Here is an 18,564-nt window from a genome sequence, read left to right as displayed (position 1 = left end):
CCTGCCAAATCAATGGAAGCACCCCAGCTCAGAGAGGCATTTGCTCTCAAGGACACTCTTTTTAGAGCTTGCACACAAGTCCCATGACGGAAGCCATATGCACGCCCTGGGGTTCTGCATTGACAGCTATAAGCAGTCTAGAGTCACAGCACAGCACACAGCATGCTCCCTCGCAGGAGGCCAGCAGCTTTCTGTCTTTTCCTTCCTCCCTCCTGCCTCCCTCTGTCTTCTTTTCTTGGAAGCACAGAGGAACAGAGAGGGAGAGACAGAATCTTTCTTGCATCTGCTGGCTCACATCCCCAAGGACCACCACCAGAGCCAGCTGTGGCTGGGTCAGGACAAACCCAGGAACCAGGAGCTCCCTCCAGATCTCCCAAAGGGGCACAGGAGCACACAGGCAAGGGCACAAGCCCCTGCAGCATCCTCCGCTGCTCTCCCAGGAGGATCGGCAGGGAGCTGGACTGCAGGGGAAGCAGCCAGGATTTGAAGCAGCACCCGTACAGGCCATCCACCTGGCAGGCTGAGGCTTGACCCACTGAGACAATTCCCTGCACCACACCACACCACACCAATCCTTGCTGGACCCTTCAGCAGCTCCTTCACCAGGCTGCTGAAGGTGTCTGTCCCCCTGGCTTGCACAACTTATGCCGTTCCGTGCTGTAAGAGCAGCCAGTACAGATGAGGGATCCAGGCATGTTGCTACTCTACCTGTCCTGGGTAGATGGACCTCTGTGAAGAACAGATGTCAGCTGTTGGGATGTCTTGTGGAAGATGGCACATCAGCGGTGGCCGATGGTCCACAGCTGACCAGCAGGAGGAAGAGTCTTGAATCCAGAAGGATCCATGGAGGAGGGTGAAGCACTCTCTGGTGAACAAGAGGGCAGCAGCATCTGGCTGGAGGCTGTGAGGCCAAATTCCTGCCTCCAAAGCACATGACAGTGATGGCTGACCCCTCAAGTGCTAGCTAGAGATAGGAAAGGCAGCTTTGTGCACCCTGTTGTGTGCAGGAAGCACAGGCCCTGAAAGCCCTACCTTGTGCGGGCCTTGGTGGCTCCCCGGTCATCATCATATGTGCTGGGCAGTAGGGCTGCATGTTGCAGGATGCTTTCTTTAGCAGCTAGGGCCTGGGACTTCCTATTGCAGATGGCTGGTGACCTCTGGTGCCTACTTGCCCATCCACCTGGCTCCTGGCTTAGGAGCCCACATGCCCAGACACCACTCAGCTAGGCCAAGGCAGGCCGAGTAGTGTATCACCCTAACCACCACCCAACACATGCAAAAATACATGAAGCTGGGGTCCATCAGCGTGGCCTAGTGGCCAAAGTCTTTGCCTTGAACGCACTGGGATCCCATATGGGCACTGGTTCTAATCCCGGCTGCTCCACTTCCCATCCAGCTCCCTGCTTGTGGCATGGCAAAGCAGTCGAGGACGGCCCAAAGCTTTGGGACCCTGCACCCACATGGAAGAGGTTCCAAGTTCCCAGCTTCGGATTGGCATGCACCAGCCATTGCGGCTCACCTGGAGAGTGAATCATTGGACGGAAGATCTTCCTCTCTGTCTCTCCTCCTCTCTGTATCTCGGACTTTGTAATAAAAAAAAAAAAAAAAAAACGGTCCATGAAGCCCTGTTGGCAGCCCATCAGGGAGATGCTCCACTTGCCAAAGAATTCCCGGAGTCTGCATGTTGGGTGCTCTGCAAGGAATGGGGGTGGCGGTAAGGTTTCCTGAGACCTCATCTGGCCAAGTACAACCCCAGTGTGCTGGTGTTAACACCAGCTCTCAGAGGGCTCTGAGGATGCAGGCATGGGACTCCAGCTCCCTGAGGGCCTGTGGGCATGCTGATGTGAGAGTCCATCTCCCAGGGTTCTTTAAGTGCCCTGCTGTTAAAGGCATCCTGACACTTCCTATCACAGAGGCCTGGGCTGATGCTAGGCCCCAAACGTCCTGCACCCCTCCCGGGCTTTGGTATGTGAGCTGTTCGGCCTTGGAGCCCTGATCTTTCAACAGCACGTGTACCAGAATACTGTCCGGGACCCCCACCTGATGCTAGGATGGCTCGGGTTGGACTGTCTAGAGGTCAGAAGGCCTGAGCCCACCAGGGGTAGAAAGGGCAGCTTGGGGCCCAGCGCCGTAGCCTAGGAACTAACGTCCTTGCCTTGAACGCGCTGGGATCCCATATGGGCACCGGTTCTAATCCCGGCTGCTCCACTTCCCAACCAGATCCCTGATTGTGGCATGGGAAGGCAGTAGAGACTGCCCAAAGCTTTGGAAACTTGCACCCACATGGGAGATCTAGAAGAGGCTCCAGGTTCCTGGCTTTGGATCGGCGTGCACCAGCCATTGTGGCTCACTTGGGGAATGACTCATCGGACGGAAGATCTTCCTCTCTGTCTCTCCTCCTCTCTGTATATCTGACCTTGGAATAAAATAAATAAATGTGTAAAAAAGAAAAAAAAAAAAAAAGAAAAGAAAGAACGAACGGCGGCTTTGGGCGCCCTCTCGTGGCCACCAGCACTCAGTGCAGGACGCTCATCCAAGGCTCTCCAGCATGGATGAAGGTCCTCTGCTGCCAGACCCCAGCAGGAAGGAGCGTCCTCTGCTGGCAGACCCAAAAAGAGAGGAGGGTCCTGTTTTGCAGGACCCCAGCAGAAAAGAGGGTCCTCTACTGCGGAACGCCAGCATAGAGGAGGATTCTTGGATGTCGGACCCAACAGAGAGGAGGGTCTTCTGGTGCTGGATCCTAGCAGAGAAGAAGGTCCTCTGGTGCTGGAACTCAGCAGAGAGGAGGGTTCTCCGCTTCTGGACCCCAGCAGAGAGGAGTTTCCTTTGCTGCTGGACCACAGCAGAAGAGGCTTCTCTGGTGTTGCACTACAGCAGACAGGAGGGTCCTCTGTTGCCAGACCCCAGCAGAGAGGAAGGTCCTCTGCTGCTGGACCCAATTAGAGAGGGGGTTCCTCTGCTGCAGGACCCATGCAGAGAGGGGGGTCTTCTGGTGCTGGAACCCAGCAGCAGAGGAGGGTAATCTGGTACCAGACGCCAGCAGGGAGGTGGTTCCTGTGGTGCCGGACACCAGCAGAGGGAGGGTCCTCTGCTGCTGGACCCCAGCAGTGAGGAGGGTTCTCTGATGCTGGTCCAATTAGAGAGGGGAGTCCTCTGGTTCCGGGCCCCAGCAGCAGTTGAGGGTCCTGTGCTGCAGGACCCATGCAGAGAAGGGAGTCTTTTGATGCCGGACCCAAGCAGCAGAGGAGGGTACTCTGATGCAGGACCCTAGGAGCAGAGGACGGTCCTCTGGTGCCGGACGACAACAGGGAGGATGGTCCTGTTGTACCGGACCCCAGCAGCAGAGGAGGTTCCTCTGGTGCCGGAACCCAGCAGAGAGAGATTCCACTACTGTCGGACCCCAGCAGAGAGGAGGCTCCTTTGCTGCAGGAACACAGCAGAGAACAGGGTCCTCTGCAGCCGCACCCCAGCAGAGGGGAGGGTACTCTGATGCCGAACACCTGCAGCTGAGGGGGGTCTTCTTCTGCTGTACCCCAGCAGAGAACAGGGTCCTCAGCTGCCTGTCCCCAGCAGGAAGGAGTGTCTTCTGGAGCCTGACCCCAGCAGAGAGGTCCTCTCCTGCTTCCTCTCTTTGGTGTTCAGCAGGATAGGAGGGTCCTTGGCTGCTGGACTCCAGCAGAGAGAAGGGTCCTCTGCAGCATTTTACTCGCTGGACCCTAGCACAGACGAGGGTCCTCACGTGCTAGACCCAGCAGAGAGGAACGTCATATGGTGCCGAACCCAGGCAGAGAGGTGGGACCTCTGCTGCTTCCTCTTTGTTTTGGCAGAGCAGAGAGGAGTGTCCTCTGGTGCTAGATCACAGAAGAGAGGAGGGTCCTCTGCTGCTTCCTCCCTGCTGGGGTCCAGCAGAGAGGTCCACTGCTTCCGGACCCCAGCAGTGAGTGGGTCCTCTGCTCCTGGACCCCAGCAGAGCGAAGGGACCTCTGTTGCCGGACCCCAGCAGAAGAAGAGGGTCCTCTGCTCCCCGATCACAACAGAAGAGGAGGGTCCTCTGCTGCGGCCTCTCTTTGAAGTCCATGAGGTAACGAGGGTCCTTTAGAACTTCTTCTCTGCTGAGATCGTGCAGCAGAGGAGGGTCATCTTCTGCAGGGGTTCAGCAGGAGAGGAGGGTCCTCAGCTGCTGGAAGCAAGGCAAAGTGGAGTGTCAACTGCTGCCAGACCCCAGCAGGGAAGTGGATCCTCTGCAGCGGTACCCCAGCAATGCAGGAGTGTAATCTGCTGTCAGACCCCAGTAAAGAAGAGGGTCTTCTTCTGCTGGACCCCAGCAGAGAGGAGGGTCCTCTGTTGCTTCATCTATGCTGGACACCCGCAGTGAGGAGAGTCCTCTGGTGCTGGACCCGAGCAGAGAGGAGAGTACTCTACTGCTGGACTCCAGCAGAGAGGACGGTCCTCTGCTGATTACTCTCCACTGGGGTCCAACAGAGAGGAGGGTCCTATTTTTCCGGACCCCAGCAGTAGAGTAGGACCCTCTGCTGCCCGACCCCAGCAGAGAGGTGTTCTCTGGTGCCGGATCCCTGCAGAAGAGGGAAGTTTTCTGCTGCCGGACCCTGCAGGGACGAGTGTCCTCTGCTGCCGAACCCCGCAGGGACGAGTGTCATCTGCTGCCGGACCACAGAAGGAAGGAGGGTCCCCTGTTGCCAGACCCAGCAGAACAGGAGGGTCCCCTGCTGCTTCCTTCTTTATTGTCCAACAGAAGAGGATTGTCCTCTGCTCCTTTCTCTCTGCAGGAAAACAGCAGTGAGGGGGAACCTATGGTGCCAGGCAGCAGCAGAGAGGAGGATCTTGTGCTGCCGGACCCCAGCAGAAGAGGATGGTCCTCTGCTGCCGGACGCCAGCATAGATGAGGGTCCTCCTCTGGGCTCCAGCATAGAAGAGAGTCCTCTGCTGCTTCTTCTCTGCTGGACCCCAGCAGAGAGGCGGATCCTCTGGGGATGGACCTCAACAGAGAGGAGGGTCCTCTACTGCTGTACCCCAGTAGAGAGGATGGTCCTCTGCTGATTCCTCTTTGATGGGGTCCAACGGAGAGGAGTGTCTTATGCTGCCGGACACCAAAAGCAGAGGATGGGCATCTGCTGCTGGACATCAGCAGCAGATGAGGGTCTTCTGTTGCCGGATCCCAGCAGAGAGGAGGGTACTCTATTGTTGTACCTCAGCAGAGAGGATTGTCCTCTGCGGCTTTCTCTGTGCTGGGGTCCAGCAGAAAGCAGGGTCTCTGATGCTGGACCCCAGAAGAGAAGAGGGTCATCTGATGCTTTATCTCTGCTATGTTCATTCAGCAGAGGAGGTTCCTCTGCTGTCTGAATCCAGCAGGAAGGAGAATCCTCTGCCTCATCCTCTCTTTGGGGTCGAACAGGAGTTGAGTGTCCTCTGTACTTCCTCTCTGCTGGGGTCCAGCAGCAGAGGAGGGTCCTATGATGCAGGTGTCCCAAAGGAGAGTAGGAACTCTGCTGCTTAAACCCAGCAGAAGTGGTGTGTCATCTGCTGCAGGACCCCAGCACAGAAGAGTGTCCTCTTGTGCTAGACCCCTGCAGAGAGGGGGTCCTCTGCTGCCGGACCAGAACAGCAGAGGGTGGTCCTCTGCTGCCGGACCACAGCAGGGAGGAGGGTTCATTCTTCTGGACCTCAGCAGGGACGATGGTCGTCTGCTGCCGGACCCCAGTAGGAGAGGAGGGTCCTCGGCTGCCAGAAACCATCAGAGAGGCAGCTCCTTTGCTGCTACCTCTCTGCTGGGGTCCAACAGAGTGGAGGGTCTTCTGTTTCCAGACCCCAGCAGCAGAGCAGGGTGCTCTGGTGCTGGAAAACAGAAGGGAGTAGGGTCCTCTGCTGCCTGCACCATCAGCAGAGGTGGGTCCTCTGGTGCCGGAACCAAGCTACAGAGGGGGGTACTCTGATGCTAGACCCCAGCAGCAGTGGAGGGTCCTCTGGTGCTGTCGGATCCCAGCAGAGAGGAAGCAGCAGAGGACTCGCCTCTCTGCTGGGGTCCTACAGAGTGAAGGGTCCTCTGCTACCAGACCCCAGCAGCAGTAGAGCACCCTCTTCTGCCGTAAAACAGCAGGGAGAATGGTTCTCTGCTGCCAGTCCCAGCAGCAGAGGAGGGTCTTCTGGTGCCGGACACCAGCAGCAGAGAAGGGGTCTCTGGTGTGGGACCACGGCAGAGAGTAGGGTACTCTGCTGCCAGACCCCAGCAGAGAGCGGGTCCTGCACTGCAGGACCCCAGAAGAGAAGGAGGGTCCTCTCGTGCTAGACCCCAGGAGAGGAGGGTGCTCTGCTGGGGGACTCCAGCACGTAGGAGGGTCGTCCTGTGCTGGACCCCAGCAGAGAGGGGTGTCATCTGGTGAAACACCCCAGCACAGAGAAAGATCCTCTGTTGCTGGACCCCAGCAGAGAGGGAGGTCCTCTGGTGCCAGAACCCTAAAAGCAAAGGAGGGTCCTCTGTTGCCAGACCACAGCAGGGAGGAGTGTCCTCTGCTGTCTGACCTGAGCAGTAGAGGATTGTCCTCTGGTGCCGGGCCCCAGCAGAGATGAAGATCCTCTGCTGCTCGAGCAAGCTGAGAGGAGGGTCCTGTGGTGCTGGACCCCAGCAGAGAATGGTGTCCTCTGTTGCTGGACCCCAGCAACAGGAGGGTTCTCTGTTGCTGGACCCCAGCAGAGTGTAGGGTGTTGTTGTGCCAGCCCCCAGCAGAGAGGAGGGACTCTGCTGCCGTACCAAGGCAGGGAGGAGGGTCCTCAGCTGCAGGAACCCAGCAGAAGGAGGGTCCTCTGCTGCCAGACCCCAGCAGCAGAGAGGGTCATCTGGTGCCAGACCCTAGCATCAGAGGGGAGTCCTGTGCTTCCAGACACCAACAGCAGAGGGAGGAACTCTGCTGCTGGACCCCAGCAGAACATGGGTGTTGTCTGCTACCAGAACCCAGCATAAGGAGTGTCATTTGCTACCAAACCCCAGCAGGACAACGGGGTCCTCTGGTACCAAAACCCAGCAGCAGAAAGGGGTTCTTTGCTGCCAGACCCAAACAGCACAAGGGGCTCTCTGCTGCCGGAATTCTGCAGAGAGGACTTCCTCTGCTGCCGGACATCAGGAGAGAGGATGGTCCTCTGCTGCCGGACCACAGCAGAGAGGAGGATCCTCTGTTGCTGGAACCCAGCAGAAGAGGAGGGTCCTCTGCTGCAGGACGCCAGTAGAAGAGTAGAATCCTCTGCGTGTCCTCTCTTTGGGGTCCAGTAGGAAACAAGGTTCCTCTGCAACTTCCCCTCTGCTGTAGTCCAGCAGCAGAGGCGGGACCTCTGCTGCAGGGGTCCAGCAGGAGAGGAGGGTCCTTTGCTGCTACCTCTCCACTAGGGCTACAGCAGCAGAGGCGGGTCCTCTGCTGCCGCACCCCAGCAGCAGAAGGCGGTAATCTGGTGCTGGACCATAGCAGAGTGGAGGATCCTCTGCCGCTGGACCCCAGCAGGATAAGAGAGTACTTGGGCACCACAGCACAGCAGAACAAGGTGTTCCTCTGGTGCCGGACCCTAGCAGCAGAGGGGAGTTCTCTGCTGCAGGAACCCAGCAGAAGGAGTGTTCTCTGCTGCCAGACCCCAGGAGCATACGGAGGTCCTCTGGTGCTGGACCCCATCAGCAGAGGGGGATCTTCTGATGCCGGACGCCAGCAGCAGAGGAGGGTCCTCTGGTGCTAGACCCCAGCAGAGAGGGTTGTCATCTGGTTTCAGACAACAGCAGCAGTGGTGGATGCTCTGCTGCTGTACCCAGCAGAGAGGGTGGTCCTCTGCCACCAGACCCAACCTGGGAAGAGGGCCCTGTTGCCTCCAGAACCCAGCAGCAGAGGAGGGTCTTCTGGTGCCGGACCCCAGAAGCAGAGGAGGTCCGCTGGTGCCGGACACCAGCAGGGAGGAGGGTCCTCTGCTGCAGGAACCCAGCAGAAACAGGGTCCACATCTGTCGGATCCCAGCCGAAGATTAGGGTCCTGTGCTTTGTCCTCTCTTTGGGATCTAGCAGGAGATGAGTGTCCTCTGCAACTTCCTCTCTGCTGTGGTCCCGTAGCAGAGGAGACTCCTCTAGGCTGGGGTTCAGCAGCTGAGAACCCTCCTCTCTGCTGTGTCAGGCAGGAGATGATGCTGCTCTACTGCTGGGATCTGACAGCAGGAGAGGAGAGTCCTCTGCTGCTGGAACAGGAAAGAAGAGGAGGGTCCTCTGCTGCAGGACTCCAGCTGAGAGGAACGTCCTCTGCTGCTTCCTTTCTGCTGCACCCCAGCAGAGAAGGGTCCTCTCATGCTAGACACCAGCAGAGAGGATGGTCCTCTGCTGCTTCTTCTCAGCTGCGGTTTGGCAGAACAGTAGGGTCCTCTGTTGTTGGGCGCAGCAGCAGTGGAGGATCTTCTAATGCCAGGCCGCAGCAGAGAGGAGGGTATTCTGCTGCTCCACCCCAGCAGAGAGGAGGGTCCTCTTTTGCTGGACTCAAGCAGAGAGGGGTGTCCTCTGGTGCCCGACCCAAGCAGCAGAGGGGGTTCTCTTTGGCTGGACCTCAGCAGAGAGGGGGGTCCACTGGTGCCTGACCCCAACAGCTGAGGGTGGTCCTCTGGTTTCGGACCACAGCAGTGAGGAGGGAGGACATCCACTCCCGGACACCAGCAGAAGAGGGGGGTCCTCTGCTGCCAGACCCAACAGAAGGAGGGTCCTTTGCTGCCAGACCCAGTAGCATAGAAGCGTCCTTTGGTGTCAGACCCCAAGAGCAGAGGGGGTTCTCTGCTGCCAGACCCCAGCAGCAGAAGGCGGTCCTCTGGTGCTGGACCTCAGCAGAGTGGAGGGTCCTCTGCTGCCGGAACCTAGCAGAAGGAGGGTCCTCTGCTGCCAGACCTCAGCAGCAGAGGAGGGTCCTCTGGTGCCGGACACCAGCAAGAGAGGGGGTTCTCTGGTGCCGGACCCCACCAACAGAGCAGGGTCTTCTGCAGCCGGACCACAGCAGAGAGGAGGGTTCTCTCATTGCTGACTTCAGCAGGGACGATGGTCCTCTGCTGCCGGACCACAGCAGCAGGGGAGGGTCATCTGGTACCACACCCGAGCAGCAGATGAGGGTCCTCTGCTGCCATATCCCTGCAGGGAGGAGGGTCCTCTGCTACCAGAACACAGCAGAAGGAAGGTCCTCTGCTGCCAGACCCCAACAGCTGAGGGGGGTCCTGTGGTGGCAGACCCCAACAGCTGAGGGGGGTCCTCTGGTGCCCGACCACAGTAGCAGAGGGAAGAACTCCACTCCCGGACACCAGCACAAGAGGGGGGTCCTCTGCTGCCAGACACAGCAGAGGCGGGTCCTTTGGTGTTCGACCCCAAGAGCAGAGGGGGTTCTCTGCTGCCACACCCCAGCAGCAGAAGGCGGTTCTCTGCTGCTGGACCCCAGCAGAGTGGAGGGTCCTCTTCTGCTCGACCCCAGCAGGAGAGGAGAGTCCTCGGGTACCGGACCACAGCAGCACAAGTGGTTCCTCTGGTGCTGGTCCCCAGCAGGGGGGGTCCTCTGGTGCCGGAACCCAGAAGCAGTGAGGGGGCCTCTAGTGCCAGAAACAGCAGCAGAGGGAGGAACTCTGCTTTCGGACTCCAGCAGCAGAGGGGGGTCCTCTGCTGCAGGAACCCAGCAGAAGGAGGATTCTCTGCTGTAGGACAGCAGGAGCATAGGGGAGTTCTCTGGTGCTGGACCCCAGCAACAAAGGGGGGTCTTCTGTTGCCAGACGCTAGTAGCAGAGGAGGGTCTTCCTCTGCCTAACGCCATTAGAAGAGGGTCACCTGCTGTTTCCTCTCTTTGGGGCCCAGTCGGGGACGAGGGTCCTCTTCAACTTCCTCTGTGCTGTGGTCCAGCAGCAGAGGAGGGTGCTCTGGTGCTTGACCCCAGTAGAAGAGTAGGGTTTTCTGCAGTGTCCTCTCTTTGGGGTCCAGTAGGCAATGAGGGTCCTCTGCAGCTTCCCCTCTTCTGTCGTCCAGCAGCAGAGGACAGAGTCCAGCAGAGGAGGGTCCTCTGCTGCTGGACCCCAGAAGCAGAAGGCAGTCCTCTGGTACTGGACCCCACCAGCAGGGGACGTTCCTCTGCTGCCAGACCACAGCAGAAAAGAGGGTCCTAGGCTTCCGGACCCCAGCAAAGAGGATCGTCCTCTGATGCCAGAACTTTGCAGAAGAAGGTGGTCCTCTGCTGCCGGACGCAAGTATAAGAGGAGGGTCCTCTGCTGCTTCCTCTCTGCTGGGATCCAATGAATACTCGGGTCCTCAGGTACTGGATCCCAGGAGAGAGTAGGGTCGTCTGCTGTCTGACCCCAAGAGAGGGGAGGTTCTCTGCTGCCAAATAACAGCACAGAGGATATTCCTCTGGTACCGGACCACTGCAGAGAGGATCCTCTGCTGCTGGAGCCAGCAGAAAGAGGTGGGTACTCTGCTGTAGGACACCAGTAGAAGAGGAATGTCCTCTGCTGCGTCCTCTCTTTGGGGTCCAGCAGGGAGGAGGGTCCTCTGCTGCAGAGGTGCAGGGTCCTCTGCTGCCAAACCCCAGTAGCAGAGGGGGGTACTCTGCTGATGGACCCCAACAGATAAGAGTGTCCTCTGCTGCTTCCTCTCTGCTGAGGTTCAACAGAGGTGGACCTCTGCTACCGGACCCCAGCTGCTGAGGAGGGTCTTCTGGGGCCAGACCCCAGCACAAGGGGGGTGTTCTCTGCTGCTGCACCCCTTAGCAGAGGAAGGTCCTATGCTGCCAGACCACAGCAGAGGAGTTTCCTCTACTGCCGGAACCCAGCAGAGAGGAGGGTCCTCCTCTTTGTCCTCTCTTAGGGGTCCAGCAGGAGACGAGTGTCCTCTGTAACTTACTCTCTGCTGTGGTCCAGCAGCAGAGGATGATCCTCGGAGGCAGGGGTCCAGCAGTGGAGGAGGATCCTCTGCTGCTGGAACACAGCAGAAGAGGAAGGTCCTCTGCTGTTGGACCCCAGCTGAGTAAATGTTCCTCTTCTGCTTTCTCTTTGCTGTGCCACAGCAGAGAGGAGGGTCCTTTGCTGCTGGACCAAAGCAGAGAGGAGGGTCCTTTGCTGCTTCCTTTCTGCTGGGGTTCCTAAGCAGAGGAGGGTGCTGTGCTACCGGACACAACAGCAGTGGAGGGTCCTCTGCTGCAGGACCACAGCTGGGAGGAGGGTCTTTCGTACTAGTCCCTAGCAGAGAGGATGGTCCTCTGTGCCTGAACCCAGCCGGGAGGAGGGGCCTCTGCTGCCGGACCCCAGCAGAGAGGAGTCTTCTGATGCCAGACCCGAGCAGCAGAGGAGGTTCCTCTGATGCAGGAATAGAAGCAAACAAGGGTCATCGGCTGTTGGACCCCAGATGGCAGGAGGGTCCTCTGCTGTATGAACCCAGCAGCAGAGCAGCGTCCTCTGCTGCTGGACCCCAGGAGTAAGGAGGGTCCCTGCTGCTCGACCCCAGCAGAGACTAGGGTACTCTGGTTTTGGACCTCAGCAGAGAGAGGTGTCCTCTGGTGTCGGACCCCAGCAGCAGAGGATGGTCCTGTTCTGCGGTACCCGAGCAGGGAGGAGGGTCCTAGCTGCCGTACCATAGCAAGGAGGAAGGACCTTTGTGGCCGGACCCCAGCAGCAGAGTTGGGTCCTCTGGTGCCCGACCCGAGCAACCTAGTAGGGTCTTCTGGTGCAGGGCCTCAGAAGGGAGAAAGGTCCTCTGCTGCCAGACCACAGCAGCAGAGTTGGATCCGCTGCTGTTGGATACCAGCAGCAGAAGCTAGTCTTCTGCTGACGGATCCCAGCAGCAGTGGGGTTCCTACAGTACCGGATGCCAGCAGATGAGGGGGATCCTCTGGTACCGGATCCCAGTAGAGAGGAAGGTCCTCTGGTGCCAGACCCCAGCAGTAGAGGAGTGTCCTCTGGGCCCAGACCCCAGCAGCAGGGAGGTGGGTCCTCTGGTGTGGAACCCCAGGAGCGGAAGAGGATCCTCTGGTGCAGGACCACAGAAGAGAGGAGGGTCCACCCATGCCAGACCCCAGCAGAACAGGAGTGTCCTCTACTGTTTCCTCGGTTTGATACCCACCTGGAGAGGAGTGTCCTCTGCAGCTTCCTCTCTGCTGGGGTACAGCAGAGAGGAGAGTCCACTGGTGCCGGACCCCAGCAGAAGATGAGTGTATTCTCCTGCGTCCTCTCCCTGAGGTGCAGCATGAGGGGAGGGTCCTCTGCAACTTCTTCTCTGCTGTGGTCTAGTAGCAGGGAAGCACCTCATTGCAGGGGTCCCGCAGAAGAGGAGGATGGTCTGCTGTTGGACCCCGGAAGGCAGGAGGTTCCCCTGCTGCCATACCCCAGCAGGGAGGCAAATCCTCTGCTGCCGGACCTCAGCAGCAGAGGAGGATCCTCTGGTGCCAGATCCCAGGAGCAGAGGAGTGTCCTCTGCTTCCAGACCACAGCATGGAGGAGGGTCCTCTGTTGCAGGAACCCAGTTGAGAGGAGGGTCCTCTGCTGTCGGATCCCAGCAGGGAAGAGGGTCCTCTGCTGCCTGACCCCAACCGGGAGGAGTCCTCTGCTGCCGGACCCCAGCAGAGAGCAGGGTTCTCTGCTTCATCCTCTCTTTGGGGTCCAGTAGGAGACAAGGATACTCTGCATCTTCCTCTCTGCTGAGGTCCAGCCGCAGAGGAGAGTCCTCTGCGGCTTGACCACAGCATGGAGGAGGTATCTATGCTACTTCCTCTCTGCTCCACTCCAGCACTGTAGAAGTTCCTCTGCTGCCAAACAACAACAGCTTGGAGAGTCCTCTGCTTCCGGACCCCAGCAGAGAGGAGGGTCCTCTGCTGCCAGACCCCAGGAGAACAGGAGGTTCTTCTGCTGCATCCTCTCTTTGCTGTCCAGCAAGAGAAGAGGGTCCTCTGCTGTTCCTCTCTGCTGGGGTCCATCAGAAGACAAAAGTCCTCTGCTGCTGAAATCCAGAAGGAGAGGAGGGTCCTCTGCTGCCAGACTCCTGCAGAGGGGTGGGTCCTGTATTGCTTCCTCTCTGCTGGAAACTAGCAGAGACGAGTGTCCTGTCGTGCTAGACCCCAGCAGAAAAAAGGGTCCTCTGCTGATGGACCAAAGCAGCTGAGGAGGCTCCATTGTTGCCAGACTCCAACAGCAGAGGAGGGTCCTTCTGTTCCGCACCAAAGCAGCATAGGATGGTCCTCTGCTGATGGACCCCACCAGCAGAGGAGGGTTCTCAGGTGCCAAAACCCAGCAGCAAGGAGGGTCTTCTTCTACCAGAACCCAGAAGCAGAGTAGCTCCTGTGGTTCCGGACACCAGCTGCAGAGGAGGGTCCTCTGTGGCTGCTGGAACCCAGCAGCAGAGAGGAGGGTCCTCTGCGGCTTCCTCTCTGCTGCGGTCCAGCAGAGAGGATGGTCCTTTGGTGCTGGACCACAGCAGAGAGGAAGGACCTCTGATGCTTATTCTCTGCTGGTGTCCAGCAGCAGGGATGAGGGTCCTCTGTTGCCGGAACTTGCAGGGATTAGGGTCCTCTGCTGCCGAACCCAAGTAGGGTGGAGGGACCTCTGCTGCGGTCCCCAGCAGGGAGGAGGGTCCTCTGCTGCGGTCCCCAGCAGGGAGGATGGTCCTCTGCTGCCGGACCCCAGCAGGGAAGAGGTTCCTCTGCTTCCGGATTCAGGAAAGGTTTTCTGGGTACCTCATCTGCGAAACATCATTGCTAGTCAGCTGGTGTGTAATTCCAGTCTCAGAGGGTCCATGGACACGCTGACGTCGGACCCCAGATTCCACTGGGATTGGGGAATGCTGAATTAGGATCGAGGTCCAAGAGGGCTCATGGGTACACAGACATGAACCCGAGGTCTCACGGGGCCCATGGGCACACTGATGTGGGATTCCAGCTCTCAGAGGGTCCGTGTGCACACTCACATGGGATTCCAGCTCCCATAGGGTTCGTGGGCTTACTGACTGAGACTCCACATCCCTCAGGGCCTCTGGGGACCGTGATGTGGAACTCCAGCTTCTAGTTCTCCCTGTGCCCTAGGTTCTACCTTGCTGGTGAAGACAGACAGCCACTTCCTAGCACAGAGGCCTGGCCTGATGCAAGGCCACAAGCGTCCTCCACCCCCTCTTGATCCTTCATATGCAGGCTGTTCGGCCCAATCTTCAAGGGACACATATAAAGGAATTCTGTCCAGGATTCCCACCTGACACTAGGATGGCTGGGGCTGGACCTTCTAGTGCTCAAAATGCCTCAGCCAACCAGGGGTAGAAAGGGCAGCTTATGCGCCCTCTCATGGCCAGCAGGACTCACTGCAGGACGCTCCTCCAGGCTCTCCTGCACAAACAAGGGAAACAATCCCAGCCTAAGAGAAATTCACTCTCAAGGACACGCTTTGGAGCGGTTGCACAGAAGTCCCAGGAGAGAAGCTCTACGCACACCCTTGGGGTCTGCATTGGCAGACAAAAGCAGTCTTCAGTCACAGCACAGCACACAGCACACAGCAATGGGCCTTGTGAGACCATGCCTGCCCATGGCATGGGAGGGCCTATTTTGTGCAGGCCTTGGTTGCTCCCAGGCCAACGTCCTACCTGCTGGAAAGTGGGACTGCATGTCCCAGGGTGCTCTCGCAGAAGCTAAGGCCTGGGACTTCCTATTCCAGATGACTGGTGTCCTTTGGTACTTACTCGTCCTTCCACTGTTCCATCCTTAGAATCCCACAAGCCCAGACACCACCCAGCTAGGCAGAGGAAGGCCGAGTGCTGTATCACCCTAACTGCCACCCCACACATGCATTAATACACGAAGGCCTCTCTGCAGCCCATCGGGGAGCAGTTGCAATTGCTAACGAAAGCCCAGGCCCTGTCCCCAAGGGTGCTTTGTGATGAAAGGGGGTAGTGGCAAGGTTTCTGGGGAGCTCATCTGTGAAAGATCAATGCTAGCCAGTCAGTGAGTAACTCCAGGTACCAGAGGGTCCTTCTGCACACTGACGTGGGACTCTAACTCCCAGAGTGCCTGTGGGCACACTGACGTTTGTATCAAGCTCCTACAAGACCCATGGGCACAGTGACATGAGACCCCAATTCCCAACAGGACACATGGGCACGCTGAACTAGGACTCAGTATCCCAGAGGGCCCATGTGCACACTGACATGGGTCTCCTGCTCTCAGAGGCCCATGAGCAGGCTAATGTGAGTCTCCAGCTCCCAGAGGGACTGTGGGCACGCTGACATGGGACTCCATCTACCACAGGGTCTCTGGGTGCCCTAATGTGGAACTCCAGCTCCCAGCGCTCTCCCCATGTCCTATGTGGTAACTTAATGGTGAAGGCACACAGCCACTTCCTAGCACAGAGGTCCAGGATGATGCAAGACCACAATCATCCTCAACCCCCTCCTGGACCTTCGTTTGCAGGTTTTTCAGCCTTAACCCAATCTTCAAGGGACAAGTATTCAGGAACACTCTCCAGGACCCCCACCTGACACTAGGATGGCTGGGGCTTGGCTGTCTAGTGTCCAAAAGGAATGAGCCCAACCAGGGGGAGAAAGGGCAGCTTATGCGCCCTCTCGTGGACAGCAGGACTCACTGCAGGACGCTCCTCCAGGCTCTGCTGCACAAGAGAAACAAACCCGGCCTGAGAGACATTCACTCTCAAGAACACACTTTGGAGGGGTTTCACAAGAGTCTCAGGGCGGAAGCCCTATGCACACCTTTGGGGTCTGCATTGGCAGACAAAACCAGTCTTCAGTCACAGCACAGCACACAGCACACAGCACACTCCCTGCCAGGAGGCCAATAGCAATCACACTCTTCCTGCCTTCTTGCCTGCCTGCCTGAATCTGTCCTGTTTGCTTGGAGCACACAGGAACAGAGAGGGAGAGAGAGAGCAATCTTTCTTGCACCTGCTGCCTCTCTTCCCCAGGGACCACCACCAGAGATAGATGTGGCTGGGCCAGGACAAGCCCGAGAACCAGGAGCTTCCTCCACATGTCCCACAGGGGCACAGAGGCACAGGGGCACAAGATCCTGCGCCATCCTCCGTTGCTCTCCCAGCACCATCGGCAGGAAGCTGGACTGCAGAGGATGCTGTCAGATCTTGAAGCAGCACCCATACAGCTGAACTGCACACAAGCCTCGCAGGCTGAGGCTTGACACCTTAGGACCCCTCCCCAACCACCAAAACCCACACCACCCGACAACATCCCTTACCAGGTTCTTCAGCACCTCCTTCAACAGGCCACTGAAAGTACCTGTCCCCCTTGCTGGCACAACTTTGGCTGTTCCGTGCTGAGAGAGCAGCGGGCACCAATAAGGCATCCAGGCATGCTGCTACTCTACCTTTCCTGGTGAGAAAGCCTCTGTGGAGAAGACACGTCAGCTGTTGGGGTTTCTTGGTTCAGGTGGCACACCAGTGGCAGCTGATGGTTCACAGGTTGTCCGCTGCAGGAGAAAGGGTCTTGAATCTAGGATGGTCCTGGTATAGGGTGAAGCATTCCCTGGTGAACGAGAGGGCAATTGCATTTGACAGGGCACTCTGGAACCAAATTCATGCCTCCAATGCACACGACACATGTTTAATATGATGCCTTGTAGAATGGAATATGGTCCCTGTGATCCCATTCTTGAAGATGGCATGGGAGGCCCTCCCTTTTGCAGGTTTGGTGGCTCCCCATCCACCATCCCTGCTAGACAGTGAGAATGCATGTCCAGGGTGCCCTTGCAGCAGCTAAGGCCTGGGACTTCCTATTCCAGATGACTGGTGACCTCTGGTGCTTACTTACCCATCCACCTGCTCCTGGCTTAGGAGCCCACATGCCCAGATCCACCCAGCTAAGCAGAAGAAGGCCGAGTGGTGTATCAAACTAAGTGCCACTCCACAAATGCAAAAATGCACAAAGGCCTCTATGCAGCCCATCAGGGAGCTTCACCACTTGCTAAAGAACACCTAGTTCCTGCCCCTAATGGTGCTCTGTGAGGAAAGAGAGTGGTGTAAATGTTTCCAAGGATCTCATCTGAGAAAGACCAGTGCTAGTCAGCTGTTGAGTAACTCCAGGTCCCAGAGGGTCCATGGGCACACTGACGTGGGACACTAGCACACAGAGGGTGCGTGGGCACAATGACCTAGGATTTCAACTCTCAGAGGGACCATGGACAAACTGATGTGAGTCTCCATGTTTCAGAGGGCCCTGTGGGAGAGACTGATGTGGGACTCCAGCTCCCACAGGGCCTCTGGGTGCCCTGACGTGGAACTCCAGCTCGCAGGTTTCCCCAGTGCCCTCTGATGTTCCTTGCTGGTGAAGGCACACAGCCACCTCCTAGCACAGAGGCCTGGGCTGATGCAAGGACACAGGCATCCTATACACACTCCTGGACCTTGGCATGCGGGCTGTTCTGCCTTGGACCCCAATATTCCAGCATCCTGTGTCCAGGAACACTGTCCGGGAGCACCAGCTGATGCTAGGATGCCTTGGGCCAGGCCGTCTTGTGCTCAAAAGGCCTGAGCCCACAAGGGGTAGAAAGGCAGCTTTGCACGCTCTCTCGTGTACAGTTGAACTCACGGCAGGACGCTTCTCTAGTCTCTCCTGCCCAGACATGGGAATCAAACCTGGCCTGAGAGAAATTCACTATCAAGGACACTTTTTGAAGAGGTTTCACAGGAATGCCAGGACGGAAGACCTACGTATGCCCTTTGGGTCTGCATTGGCAGACAAAAGCAGTCTAGAACCACAGGACACAGCACACAGCACTCACCCACCGAGCTAGGCAGAGGAATACCGTGTGTTGTATCACCATAACTGCCACTCCACACATGCAAAAACACATGAAGGCCTCTCTGCAGCCCATCAGGGAGCTGCTCCACTTGGTAAAGAAAGCCAAGGGCCTACCTAGGGTTGCTCAGCTAGGAAAGCAGGTGGTGTAAATGTTTCTGGGGTCCACATCTGTGAAAAATCAGGGCTTGTCAGCCTGTGAGCAACTCCAGGTCCCAGAGGGTCTGTTGGCACGCTGATGTGGGACTCCAGCTCTCAGAGGGCCTTGGGCACGCTGATGTGGGACTCCAGCTCCCAAGTTTCTCCCCGTGCCCTAGGTTGTACCTTGCTGGTGAAGGCACACAGCCACTTCCTAGCACAGAGCCTCAGCCTGATGCAAAGCTACAAGTGTCCTCCAAACCCTCCTGGACCTTGGTATAAGGGCTGTTCTGCCTTGAACCCCAATCTTCCAGCGACACATATCCAGGAACACTGTAATGGACCTCCACCTAACACTAGGATGGCTCTGGCTGGGCCTTCTTGTGCTCAAAAGGCCTAAGGACAACCAGGGGTAGAAAGGGCAGCTTTGCGCACCCTCTCGTGGTCAGCAGGACTCATTGCATGACGCTCCTCCAGGCTCTACTGCACAAACAAGGGAAACAAACCTGGCTTGAGAGACATTCACTCTCAAGGACATTCTTCGGAGAGGTTGCACAGGAGTCCCAGGACTGAAACACACACATGTCCTTGGGGTCCGCGTTGGCAGACAAAAGCAGTCTAGAGCCACAGCACAGTACACA

This window comes from Ochotona princeps, chromosome 2 (assembly GCF_030435755.1).
Source record: "Ochotona princeps isolate mOchPri1 chromosome 2, mOchPri1.hap1, whole genome shotgun sequence".
NCBI lineage: Eukaryota > Metazoa > Chordata > Mammalia > Lagomorpha > Ochotonidae > Ochotona > Ochotona princeps.
The sequence above is the reverse complement of the archived record's forward strand: the minus strand, read 5'-3'. Positions refer to the sequence as shown.